The sequence below is a fragment of the Panthera uncia genome, unplaced genomic scaffold (assembly GCF_023721935.1).
Source record: "Panthera uncia isolate 11264 unplaced genomic scaffold, Puncia_PCG_1.0 HiC_scaffold_450, whole genome shotgun sequence".
In the NCBI taxonomy this organism is placed as follows: Eukaryota; Metazoa; Chordata; class Mammalia; order Carnivora; family Felidae; genus Panthera; species Panthera uncia.
This window is the reverse complement of record NW_026059595.1, coordinates 14729-27970: the sequence shown is the minus strand read 5'-3', so window position 1 is coordinate 27970 and position 13242 is coordinate 14729.

The following is a 13242-nucleotide window of genomic DNA, read 5'->3' as shown; positions in this document are numbered from 1 at the left end:
TCAGTACATGGCTTTTCGTCTGGGCTTGTGAAGTAAAGAAAAAATACAAAACCGAATTTACCTCAATGGTAATAATGCCTGGTTGTCGCGACTCACCCTCTAATCTTAGGAGCTCAAACCGTTCTGCTTCTTTGTGGAGAAGACAGGCTGTTACTTATCTTAAAATGTTGATGATTTCTTTAAACGACTGAATGTCCACAGACAGGAGGAGGACGAGAGGCTCTGGGTGTGTGTGTACATCTAAGGGCAGAGGAACCGCAGGGCTGGGGTCAGCCAGCCTGGTGTCTGGTCTACCATTGCTAGGTGTGTGGCCTTTACATCTTCAACCCTCTGTGTCCCCATCTATAAAACGAGGTTAAGGACAGGACTAATGATACCAACGAAATAAACTATGTAAAGTACTTCCCCCAATGCTTGAGACATCTTAAATGTCTGATAAATGCTACCTCTTGCATTAGGATTAGTGATACAATGATAATGATAGTGATGATAATCCATAGCATTACTAGTGGTCTTAAAATGTGCTTTTCCACACTGGCTGCCCATTAGAATTACTGGGGACAACTGAAAAAAAAAATGTCTAAGGCCCCTCCAGACCAATCCAGTCAAAATCTAGTCTGGTGAGCCGCTGAGGTCGAAACCCACCGGTTCTCAGCTCTGTAAACACCTGCTGGGGGATAGTGGACTTTTGCCACTTTTGCCACTACTTCTGCATATTGTACCAGATTGAATAGGGCCCCTCCCCAGTTTTTCCCCATCTGGAGCTTCAGAATGTGACCTTATTTGGAAGTGGGGTCTTTGCAGATGTAATTAGTTGGAATGACATCATACTGGATCAGAGCGGGGCCCTAATCCAATGACAGGTGTCCTTATATGGAGAGAAAACAGAGACACAGACGCACGCAGGGGGAACAGCATGGGAAGGCGTAGGCAGACACTGCTCAGGATGGCCAAGCAGAACTGTGTATTCACTTGCCAGGGCCGCCATGGCAGAGTAGCTCAGACGGGGGCTTAAATGGCAGAAACTTATTTTCTCGCCAATCTGGAGGCTGAAAGTGTAAGACCACGGTGTCCACAGGGCTGGTGAGGCGGCTCCTTGACTTGTAGACGGCCACCTTCTCCCCGTACCTTTGCGCCGGCCTCCTCTGTATGTCTGTGTCCTGACCGCCTCTTCTAATAAGGTCACCCGCCATTTGGATTAGAGCCCACCCTGATCGCTTCATTTCAGCTTGCTTTGCCCTTAAAGATTCTGTCTCCAAATACAGTCACAGTCTGAGGCACATATGAATTCAGTGGGGGCGGGGGGTGATGGTGGCTGTATCTCAGCCCGGAACATCTGACGTCAGATTTCAGACTTTTGGCCTCCAGAATCACGAGAGAAGAATTTTTGCTGTTTCATATAACCCACTTCGTAGTAATGTGTTATGCCCGCCCTGGGAAACTAATACACGTATCAATCAGGATATTTTCAAAGTTTTTGTATAAAATGAAGGATTAAAAAAAAAAAAAAGACAGCTCTTCCTTCCTGGTCCTAGCTCCTTGGGATGCATGGGTGAGCTGCATAATGGATCCAGATCCGCACAGCTCCGTTTCCCTCGGTGGCCCATCTCGCTGGTGTAGGGCCCCGGAGAAAGCGTGGATCCTTCTCTCACTGGGGGGGGCCGGCCACCACTGCTGCCTGGGGCTCAGTGTGGAGGCCTTCTGTGTGCAGGTGGCCAAACGTGCTGGCTCCCCAGGCAGAGAGGGCTTGACATCTCAGACAGGAGAAGGAATGGAGGCCTCTTGGTTCGGACTGACCGATGGGAGGTGGGAGACGGGAAGAGGGAGGAGGGAGGCGGGAGGCGGGAGGAGGGAGGAGGGAGGAGGGAGGAGGGAGGGGTCCCACCCTGCCGTGGCTGCTCTGAGATGTGGGTGGTCCATGCGGCCTCAGGGGAGACACTGAAGGCCGAGCACAGTGTTTGCTGCGGAGCTGTGGCTGGCCTGGGGCTCCATTCCCTTGGATTTGCCCTCCCCCCTTCGCTTCCCCCCTTCACTCCTCCCTAGCTGGGGCTGCGGCTCCTGATGGAGAGTCAGTATGCAAGCTCTTGTCCCAGGCTCTGTTATTTAGGGAACCCAGGTAGAGGAATGCTTCACAAGCAGCTCATGATCCTTTCAACAAGCACTACTCTGTTTTAAATTCACAACTCTGTGTGGAGGGGTCTATTCAGAATGAAACATCCTAATAGGCGAGTTGTCAGTTCGGTGCAAATAGTGCCACGGCTCCTATTTTCCACGAGTTAAGCACCCTTAGCTGCCACCTTGATTGAGTACACTTGCATCCAGAAGGAAAGATCCATCCAAAGTCTCATCCAGGCGCAGCTATTTTAGACTTCACTCTCTGGACTCTCGCGCCTTCCCTGAGGGAGCCAATTCCAACCAGGTTCAGGAGAATATCCTCAGAGCCAGGCTTACCAGCAGGTCCTATGGCCACACACCTGGTATTACCAGATGCGCCCCTTTCTAGAAAGGGTGGGACATGATTGAAGAACTGAGCCTCCAGCCTGGCTCCGACTATCGGGGTAAGAGCACCTTCAACACCGGGAGCAAGAATGGTCAGAAAGGAACACGTATCTGACCTGCTAGACCCACGGAATAGAAGAGCCCCTTGGCAGAATCACAGAAAAGTGCCTCGGACTCCACATGCAGGACACAGGCCAGGCTGACTTCTGGGGACTCACCCCCCACGTGCTGTGAACAGGTATGGGAACTGTCAGTCAAGGAGCTCTGTCCTCCCTCACCAAAGCCACCACATGGCCCGAGGCGGGTTGAGCTGAGGATTAAATGATGGAATCAACATTTACTTGCTCGACACTCTGTAGACACTCGATAGATGCTTGTTCACCGACTGGTCCGGTCAGTTATTCCAAGAAAATGGTAGAAGGATCAATACTGGTACAAGACTGTTTAAACAAAATGGCTCATGGCTGAAGCTCAGTGGTACAGAACCAAGTCCCGTGACTTCTTAACCAAGCGAGATTATGCGTCTACAATCTCAGATATTTCAGTAGGTCACCTGAAAATGAATGTTCTGGGAAGATGAACAAAATCACTGCACCTTGGTAAATCATTCTTTTTCTAGTATTAAGTGACCTAACACAGTGGTTCTCAAAGTGTTTGGACCAGCAGCAGCAGCAGCAGCATCTGGGAGCTTCTGAGAAACACAGGTTCTTGGGGTCTACCATAGACCCGCTGAATCAGAAACTCTGGGGTGGGGCCCAGAAACCCGCGTCGGACCCAGTCCTGCAGGGAATTCGGCCGCGCAGTCAAGCTTCAGAAACACGGACTGTGACATCCTGTTTACGTTAGTAAGTTTGCAACCTGGACGCTCTGATGCGTACAACTGGCCGCCTTCAGGGAAGCCAAGCTATCACCACGGGCTTCTTGAGAGAATGCGGGGGCCCTGTATCAGTTTTGCGTAGGGCCTCGGTCCTCAACTGCTATGTGACAAATTACCACAGACCTAGCAGCTTCGGTCAACACCGGCTCATTGTCCCACAGCTCTGGAGGTCAGAAGTCTGGACAGGCCTGGGGGCAGGGGGGCGGGGGGAGTTCTGAGTGGTTGGGTGGTAGGTGATCTTGTTTTCATACGTTTTTGTGTGCTTTCTTAATTTTCTCTCCACTGAGTATGTATTATTTTTATGTATTTTATTAGAAAAACATAAAATTAGGGGCACCTGGGTGGCTCAGCCTGTTAAGCATCCGACTGTTGATTTCAGTTCAGGTCATAACCCTGGGGTCATGGGATGGAGTCCTGCGTTGGGCTCTGTGCTATCCGTCTGCGCCTCTCCCCGCTCATTCATGCATGCCCTCTCTCTCTCAAGAAAAAGAAAAAGAAAACCATAAAACTACATCCACCTCCGAAAAATTGTACACTGAATATAAAGCCATATATTAGAAGGTTGGGGAAAGACTTCGGCTGAGGGAATAATGTAACCATGGCAAGGGGAAGGGGGGAGAAGGGGCCTCCAGAGTTGGGAGCAACTATCTATCAAAGGCCGGTATGGGGTCGAGTGGGGAGCTCTTCCTGACAATTATGTTTGAGATAATTCAGAAGGGAATTAGAGATGAGTGAGGGTTGGGCGGGGAGAATGTCTTCTTAAGTCTTTCAAGAGGGGCACCTGGCTGGCTCAGTAGGTCGAGCACGTGACTCTTGTTCTGAGTCGTGAGTTCAAGCCCCAGGGTGGGCACGGAGACTACCTAAGGGAAAAAAAAGTTTCTCAATAATATTTAGTTTCACTTGAAATGTAAGCAATAATTAAAGATGCAAAAACACAGATCAAGAATCTCTCTCAAAGTAGAGCTAAAGCCCTAATGCTTAAGGCAAGTCCCCACTCTTACCTCTGGCAAATCCAGCTCTGGGAAGTGAGTTTTCATGGCAGAATGCAGCTCTCGCTCACTGCCGTTCCTGGCTGGTCTGTAGCCTAACGCTCAGGCAGAACTGGGGTTTTGTACACGGACCCTGTGATATTATCCCTCAGGTCTCTGGGGCACTGTTTGTGTTCAAGGTTTTTCCTTTCTCTCCTTGGGACTGGGTCATCTCTACTGATCTACCTTCAAAATAACTTATGCTTCCTTCTGCCCTCTCCAATCTCCTACTGAGCCCATTTAGTGAATGTATCATCTCAGTTATTGTACCTTTCAGCTCTAGAATTTCCTTTTTTTCCAAATTGTTTCCATTTCTCTATTGAGGTTATCTACTCATTCGGTATTAAGACCATTTTTCCTTTAATTCTTTGAACATCATACAATTGCCTGAACGTACTGACAACAGCCACGTTGAAGTCTGACTACCTACTAACACCCAGGACCACTCAGAGTCAGTCTACTGGCTTCCCTTCTCCACCCCAACCACCCCTGGCATGATCACCTTTCCTGTTGCTCTGCATGTCTTACTGGCTTGAGGTGTCAAAGGACAGGGCCTAAAGCTGGCAGATAATAGTCACTTCAGCCTCTCTCAGCCTCTCTCAATCCAGTTGTGCTCCTTTTTTTTTTTTATTCATTTTTGAGACAGAGAGAGCGAGCAAGAGAGCACAAGTGGGGGAAGGGCAGAGAGAGAGGGAGACACAGAATCTGAACCAGTTGTGCTCTTCTAATAACTGTAGACTCTTGTTCTGGTAGAAAGTTACCTTATCTGGACTCAGACTGCCAAGTCTGACATCCCTGTGATGTATGGCAGCTAATAACAGCTCAGCCTGGTCCTCTGGTGGTCAGAAATCTCTTACTCCACGATTCCAGTATTGCACATAATGACAACAGCACTTAATTCATTTAACTGGAACTTAATTCAGTCCAGCGGAATGGAGACAATTTTTAAAATCAAAAATTATGAAGGACGTATTCTTTTCAGTAGGAGCTATCTTGTCTTTTTCGTGAAACAAAATGTTCATTTTACAATTATTTTAAAGCCTGAAAGCTCATTTTGTGTGGTCTTTAAATGTGGAAAATTCAATATTATCATGGAGGTATTACCCCATCAGAGCCACAGTATGTTAATTCCCAATTTTATCCAACTTAGTTTGTCTTAGAAAAAAAAAAATCCAGATTCACTTTTTTTCATTTATTAACTGAGTGCATGTCCCAACCCATGTACAGCTTGGGTGATAGAAAGCCAAAGCCCTCCTGTCTAAAGATGTAAGAGACCAGAGCTTTGAACTGGCAGACCAGCTAGAAATTAAGTGAGTGAGTTTCCCCAGAAGCAAGAGAACCACAGAAAGCATGAACCTTGGAATCTGAATATACAGTTGACCCTTGAGCAATGCAGGGTTAGGGGCACCAAGTCCCTGTGCAGTTAAAAATTCATGGGTAACTTTTGACTCCCCCCAAAACTGAACTACTAACAGCCTACTGTTGATCAGACTCACTGATAACATAAACAGTCAATTAACACATATTTTGTATGTTATATGTATTATGTACTGTATTCTTACAATAAGCAAATATGTTCCCATATTCCAACTTATTATAAAACAAATTAAAAAATACTATGTAAAGCAACTTGCTAATTTATATATATATGTATAATACATATTATATATATAAAATACATATTATATATATAATACATATAATACATATATATATATATATATATATATATATATATATTGCAGATTCTTTGGTAAAACTCTTACATTGACCTTCTAAAATAAAATATGCATGATTTTTCACAGAAATCCATTTTTCCCCATAAAGTTTTTCAACCCCAGTTTTTTTAAAATGTGTAATCTATCTAGATTAGCCTCAATGTTAATGAAAGTGATCACAGGTTTTTTGTGGCATTGATTTTGTAGCCCTTACATGAGAATAACCTTCTGAACTATTTGCAAGATATGAAGACATTTAAAGGACATGATCAGGGGCCACTGGGTGGTTAAGCACCTAACTCATGATTTCGGCTCAGGTCATGATCTCACAGTTTGTGAGTTCGAGCCCCGTATCGGGCTTCATACCGCCAGCACAGGGCCTGCTTGGGATTCTCTCTCTCTCCTCTCTCTCTCTCTCTGCTCCCCCCCCCCACTTTCAAAATAATAAACTTTTTTTAAAAGTGTGACAAAAATAAAGCACATGATCAATGTATATAAAATGACTCAACATTTTGGAAACAAGGCTATCCAGGCTAGATGATAGAAAAATAAAAACAGGTAACATAGTCAGCATGTACATTTTAGATGCATTTATCTGCATATGATTTGTGAGCACAGGTCATAAATGAGATACAACTCAGAAACAATGACACGTACCGAGCATGGGTCATCGCTCTGCTTTCTTAGACTCACACTGCCGTTACACATGGGGGCTGACTTGAATTTGAAAGCTCACAATTAGCGCAAAAGTAGGCCAACTATTTGATAACTGTAAGTACTAAAGGGGAAAAAACACATCAGATTTATCTTTAGAAACAGTATAAGGTTCAAAACTAATCGTAATTAATAGAAGTTTGGCTGCCTTTTAGGACTCCTTGGTTTGGGAAAAGGAAAGTACCAAATTAACCTAGTATGCAGCAAGAGACTTGGGGACCTTTACTGGTATAAAAAGTTCTGTCACATCTACTTGGCATTTTGAAAACAGAACCAAGTACCATTTTGCTACTGGAAATTTTCTCAAATACAGACACAGTGATATTTGGACAGCTTCCTGGGCTGTAAGAGCCAATGGAATGTACAGAAAGGATGTCATAAGCCATCTGATTATAGGTTGGGTGAAACGGATAGGAGAAAACAAAAGAGTAACAATAATAATAAATCCCACAATGAGCTTAACCATTCCTTTTGAGGAAAGTAAACACATAACCTTTTCTGTCCTTTAAAGAGAAAGACAGACCCCTCTTCCCCACCTCCCATGTGAGTGTGTGATTTGGATCCTGTTAACTATTGGGGCCTCTCCCAGGACACCTAGACTCCAATCCCTTTTGGAAATCTGCCATTTTGATATGTCAAAGATCTCCTGATATATATTATGTCCATCGGATATTCCTTGCAGAGGAATTCCAGAGTGGAGAAGGAGACCCATAACATCTTACTAGATTTTAGTTTCTGTCTTCAGAATCATTGGCAACACGTTTTCTCCACTTGGAAACCACCGTTGCCAACGATTTTCATAATCTAGTCTGAACATGGCATAACACGTACACCTTTTAAAGTCTGCCAAAGCCTATGTTTTCTAAGAACACACTCTTATGACATAGTCAGCCAAGCTGATGAAACAGCAGCAAGAGCGCCACATAAAAACTGACTTCTCCAGAATATGAAAAGTAACTTACAGATTTTAAACACCTAGAATCTTCCCAGTTTAATACATGTCTTTCTTAAACTTCTAAACATCATTGCATTTTGGTATGAATATCAAAAAGCTGCGTTCTAATCCTATTACCACCTTTCTGACGTTGACACACCATTCTAGAACCATCTAGGCCTTAGTTTTGTTCACACATCCAATTAGACACACTGAACCGTCTTGAAGGTCCGTGCTTTCCTGTTCTGGTATTTTTCTGATTCTGTGAATGTGGAATGAGTGTTAGGGCAGAAACGCCAGGTTACTCATATCCTTAAAATAACTACTATTTGATTAGGAGGGAAACAAACATACGATGAAAAGTTTCAGAGGAGAAACATAACATTCGATAAAAGCGAGAAAAGTAGAAGCTATTGTCAGTGTAAGTCAACGAATTCCCACAAGGTTAGAGCTGATTCAAACAAACGGAAATGTTTGAGCCAAATCTGAGCTTCTTAGCAGCCTCTGCGGATGGTCTCTGCCCCTTTTGTGTCTTGTGTTCGCTTCCACTTTGTTTTTTGTTCTCTTGGTGGTTTGTATGTGAAAGCAAGAATAAATGGGACTTGACAACAGATTTATTTTGATAACATTTCCAATTGCTTAGAATCAGGAAAGAGATTTGAGAAACGCGTAATCTTGGGAGAGTTTTGGCCGGGATTTGTGGTCCAAGAGCTTCAGGGAAGTCCAGGGACAATAGGATCATTGACAAATATTCCTGCTGGAGAGCACAGCTCTGAAAACGTTTCCTTGTTGTGACTGTAAAGTTGATAATCATTTGACCTGAGGTGCAGATCCAACTTTGTCATCTGTAAAACTGAATAGTGTTCTCACACACACACACCCTCTCCACCCAGGAGCGTCTGTCCCTGAGCCCTGAGGATGCCCCGCACCATCCCTGCCCAGGTGTCGGGCGTGTTAGAAAAAAGGTATGAAAGGCATCCCAGCTCCCCTTCTGGGCCTGAGATGCACTCTGACCCTGACTGTTCCCGGAAAGCCACTCTGGTGTATCATACACGGGACCCAAGACAACATTATGATTGTTTGTACAAGGCTCTCAATTGGAAATATCTCCTTAACACATGTTTAAGACCAACTGTTTTCATAATGCTTATTTGGAGTGGTCGAAACCAAAACTATAGATGGAGTTCACAAAGACCATGTTTTCAGGGTCTTAAAGGAGGTGTCACTGAGGACCGTCCCTGAAAGCACAATAACCAAGTACGCGAGTGGCTGCGAAGCGGCAAGCGTCAACAACCTGGGCAGTTTGATTGTATACATCTAGACGCCCGGTGAATAGATACGCAGACGAGGCCCGGCCGTGGGTAACGGGACAGGCTTCGCATCTGGAATCCAGTGGCTGAAGCCGATTTCTGTTGACACCTACCATGCACCGCGTGCCAGGCCTCAGGTTAGCCACTTGGTACACGCTGTCACTTCGAAGCCCTCCAGCAATCCAGACGTGATTATTATCATCATTTTACAGATGAGGAGGCTGAGATTAGAAGCTACTTAGCAGTTGCATAGTAGCCAGTATGTAATCAGGGGAGGCTGATTATCAACCCCTAGTACACCCCAATCCAGAGCCACACCCCAACTCCTGCAGCCTTTTACAAAGGCACGCAGTTCTTAAAATCTGCCAAAATAGACATTCTTCATTTAAGCAGGTGCCACGGATCATTCTTAAACTGCTTTTACTTGGATCGAGGCATGGTGCAGCAAATATCCAAAATTCTCTTGTTTGGGGGGTTTTCTAAAAAAAAAAAAAAAACTCTTGTCATTTTCTTCTAAACAAATGAGCATTAATAATTACACAGATAGGGCACCTGGGTGGCTCAGTCGGTTGAGCGTCCGACTTTGGCTCAGGTCATGATCTTACGGTTCCTGAGCTCGAGCCCCACATCGGGCTCTGTGTTGACAGCTCGGAGCCTGGAGCCTGCTTCGGATTCTGTGTCTCCCTCTCTCTCTCTCTCTCTCTCTCTCTCTCTCTCTCAAGAATAAACATGAAAAAAATGTAAATAATTACATAGACTTCATTAAACGGTCTCTTTTTAGTAAGTGAGCTACTGCCTTCATTTTGCCAATTGAATACTGCCTCAAGTTTTCTCTAAAATTTTCTACAACTGGTATAATACAAAAAAATGGCATGGGTATCGTACCAGTCTGGTTATTCGTTGTCCTCAAACACTGCTCCAGCAGCTTCATTTTGCTCTCAGGACCAATTGCTTGGGGGCTGGGGAGAGGGGCAAACTCTTGAGGACCAGAGTCACGCACCTTGGTCTTAAAGTCATGTTTGTTTCGAAAAGGAGAGAGGGTTCTAGAGTAGAGTGTCACCTTGGCCGCTTATCTTTTTCTGGGCTCTGACTAAGCTAGACACAAGAAAATAAGCCACGGCTAAGGCTGTACTTCTGGTGTTAAACTTCGCGGGGCGCTTCAGAAAGGCGGTGGTGCTAGTTTTGTGCGCCGAGGTGGATCCGGCTGTTTGGGAGCCAGATCTCCTTGGGGTCTGGCCTGGTCGGTTCCTGGAAAGAGACGCTGCCACCAAGGTTTTGGGTGGCCATGAAGTCGTTCCCGTGGCGCTGTTCACCTACCCACTCGGGAAAGCGGTGGGTGTCAGACTTCCGAAGCTGGGCAGCCGCACGACTCCGTCTACACTTCAGCGGCACCTGGGATTCACAGAGGATCCACCTGCCACACCACACGGCTGCTCACCGCGGCACTGCGCGGGCAAGGAGGCAAGACACACATTCCTTTACTCTAACTTAGTGCTTAAAACCAGAGGTTGGCGCTCATCCCAGAGAAAGCCTAAATGACCTCCCTGCCTCCAAGTCTATTTGCTTTTTCGCGGTCTTTCCCAATCCACATGTGCTCCGGACTGGAAAGCCGGGGCCCCCAGAGATGAGCGCCCTGGTGCCAGGAAGGCGTGAGTCGCGGGAAAGGCCGGCGTCGCAAAGGCCACCATCTTCTCGCTAAAGCTGTGTGATCTGGGGTGAGCCAGGGAAGATTCCTCTGAGCTACCAGGTGCTCCCACATATAAAGTACCCCCAGACCTTGTCTTGTCCACGCCTGAGAGAAGTACGAGGAAGCAAAGCATGGTGTAGAGATCGTGCATTCATTCATTCTTTCACTCGTTCATTCAAAACACTTCTACGGACTGCTCCTGGCCGTGAGGCACGTTGTCGTGCACGGACAGGGCACCAAAGCCGGGCTCCGGTTTGCCAGAAGCTTCCAGCTGAGCATCGGGGATGCAGCATGTGGAAGAGAATACGAAGCGGAATGTGTTTAAATGCCGTGAGAGACACATAGAAGGCTCTGGAAGCACAGAACAGAGATGAGTCCCAGCTGCAAGGCACGTATCAGGGAAGGTCTCTTGCAGGAGGCAAGATTTGAGCCAGGCCTTGAAGAGCTGGTTGCATTTGGACACACGGAGATGAGCGGGAGCAAACCGGGCAGGGTCAGCCAGGAGACACAGGAGGGGCAGCGCAGGGCAGGATTCAGGATATAAGCAGCTCACCAGAAAGCGTGACTGCGGGACTTTATAGCAAGGGGCCTCTCCATCGCTCTAGACGGTTCCCGAAGCACTGGGTCAGCCATTATGTTGTTTCACACAACATACATACCTAAGTCTTAAGATTCTAATCAAGTTTGTTTTCATGCAGCCTCAACTAAAGGAATTAATGTGAATGTCCTTTAAACACCGTCAAATACTCCACCAAGTAAGATATGAATACTTTTACCAGTGATTTGAAAGTCTCAGAAAGTAGAGTATAATTCCATCAACGGTATGTATCAATGCCATGTTCCCCCTACCCCCTTCCCCCTTGCTTGATAAATAATACTGTGAGAGCACTGGCGACTCCTGGTTCTGACATTGCCTGTCCACGGCCCTCAGTGGTCAGTTCTTAGAAAGACAGCTACAACAAGAAGAAATTCACGTGGACGCCCACCGATGCAGGATGACTATTAAAAAGGGACCAGAAGCGCACAACAGTGGGGGGCCCCCGAGGACTTGTGGCCTACTTAAGGACGGCTGGACCCCAGTTCCCACCCCACAACCTTGTCATGCTGTCATGAGGAGGCAGAATCGAACTCTCCTTCCCTGGAATCCAGGCAGGGCTTGCGACTCTCCTGGAGCCCACGGAATGTGGCGGAAGTGATGCGGCGTGACTTCCACGGGAGGCCATCAGCAGTATGAGCTAGACTCGCAAGGAGTTGTGAGCCGCCACGTGGGAAGTCTGAGGCCGCCTCGCCAGTGAGAAGCCCTAGCTACCTGGAGAGGTCAGGTGCCACTGTGTCAGCAGACAGGCCCAGATGACGTCCCAGCTGGCGTGGATACTAACTGCCCGATGGCTCCTGCCACGGGCCATCGGGTCATCTCAGCCTGTGAGCCTTCCTATCTGAGGCCGCGCATCACGGAACAGAGACAAGCACTCCCCGTTGGGCCTGCTCTGCATCCCTGACCCACAGGCTCTGCGACCACAAGAAAATGGTTGTCACAAGTCGCCAAGTTTTAGCGTCATTTGCCACACGGCAGTGTTAAGTGGAGTCTCAAATTGACCTGTAACGGTTCGCTTCTTTTAAAAAATACTTAAAGTAAACACGACGAAAGGCTAACATCTGTTCATTTTGGGTAGTGGTGTGTGAATGTTTAAGTCGTTCTTTGAAAAATTTTGTATTTTTTAATGGAAAACTTCCCGTGAAATACATTTGTATTTCTAACGTGACATACAAATTGCCAAAATTCCCAGTAAATTTCTAAGGGTTGATGTTAAAAAAAAAAAAAATCTAGAAGACTCACATGTAAGGCTATTTGCATTTTATTTGGTTCTCTTAAGGATTCAAAGATGGAGATGAAATACCTATAAAGTGGCCCATGAGAATTACAAGCACATGTCACTGGAATTGCTCTGCTCATGGTTCCACAAAGTAGTAAATTCTGACATTGGTTCCCATGACTTACTTGAGTGGAAGAGTTTCGTAACAGCCTGGAAAATGTCAGCACGCTACGACAGCATTATTTACCAGATTTTTTGAAATGCTAATGGATTTTGGCCTCGTGTCGAAAAGGTTAAACAAGTAAACACAGGCAGTCAGGGATAATTTGTCAACATGCTAAGTCAGGCATTGAGGCTTGGGCTGTTTCCAGACAGAGCGTGGCTGAAAAAATAAAGAACAATGAGAAAATGAAATCACCGATATGAAAATCTCCTAAGAGCATCTACATTCCAAGCAGGCACTTGGAAATAACAGCAATGGTGGAGATAATGGGTTACAGGAGAGTTAATCTAAATTATTTCTACTAGATTGAATATTTTCTGCAGATGTCTCCAGATTTCAGAGCACGGTTCCTGGAATTGTGCGGGAACCAGCAGATGGGGGTCCGCCCGGCTGTACCCATCTGTTTGGGTGTGTTGGCTTCAGCAGGCAGGGGGCTGA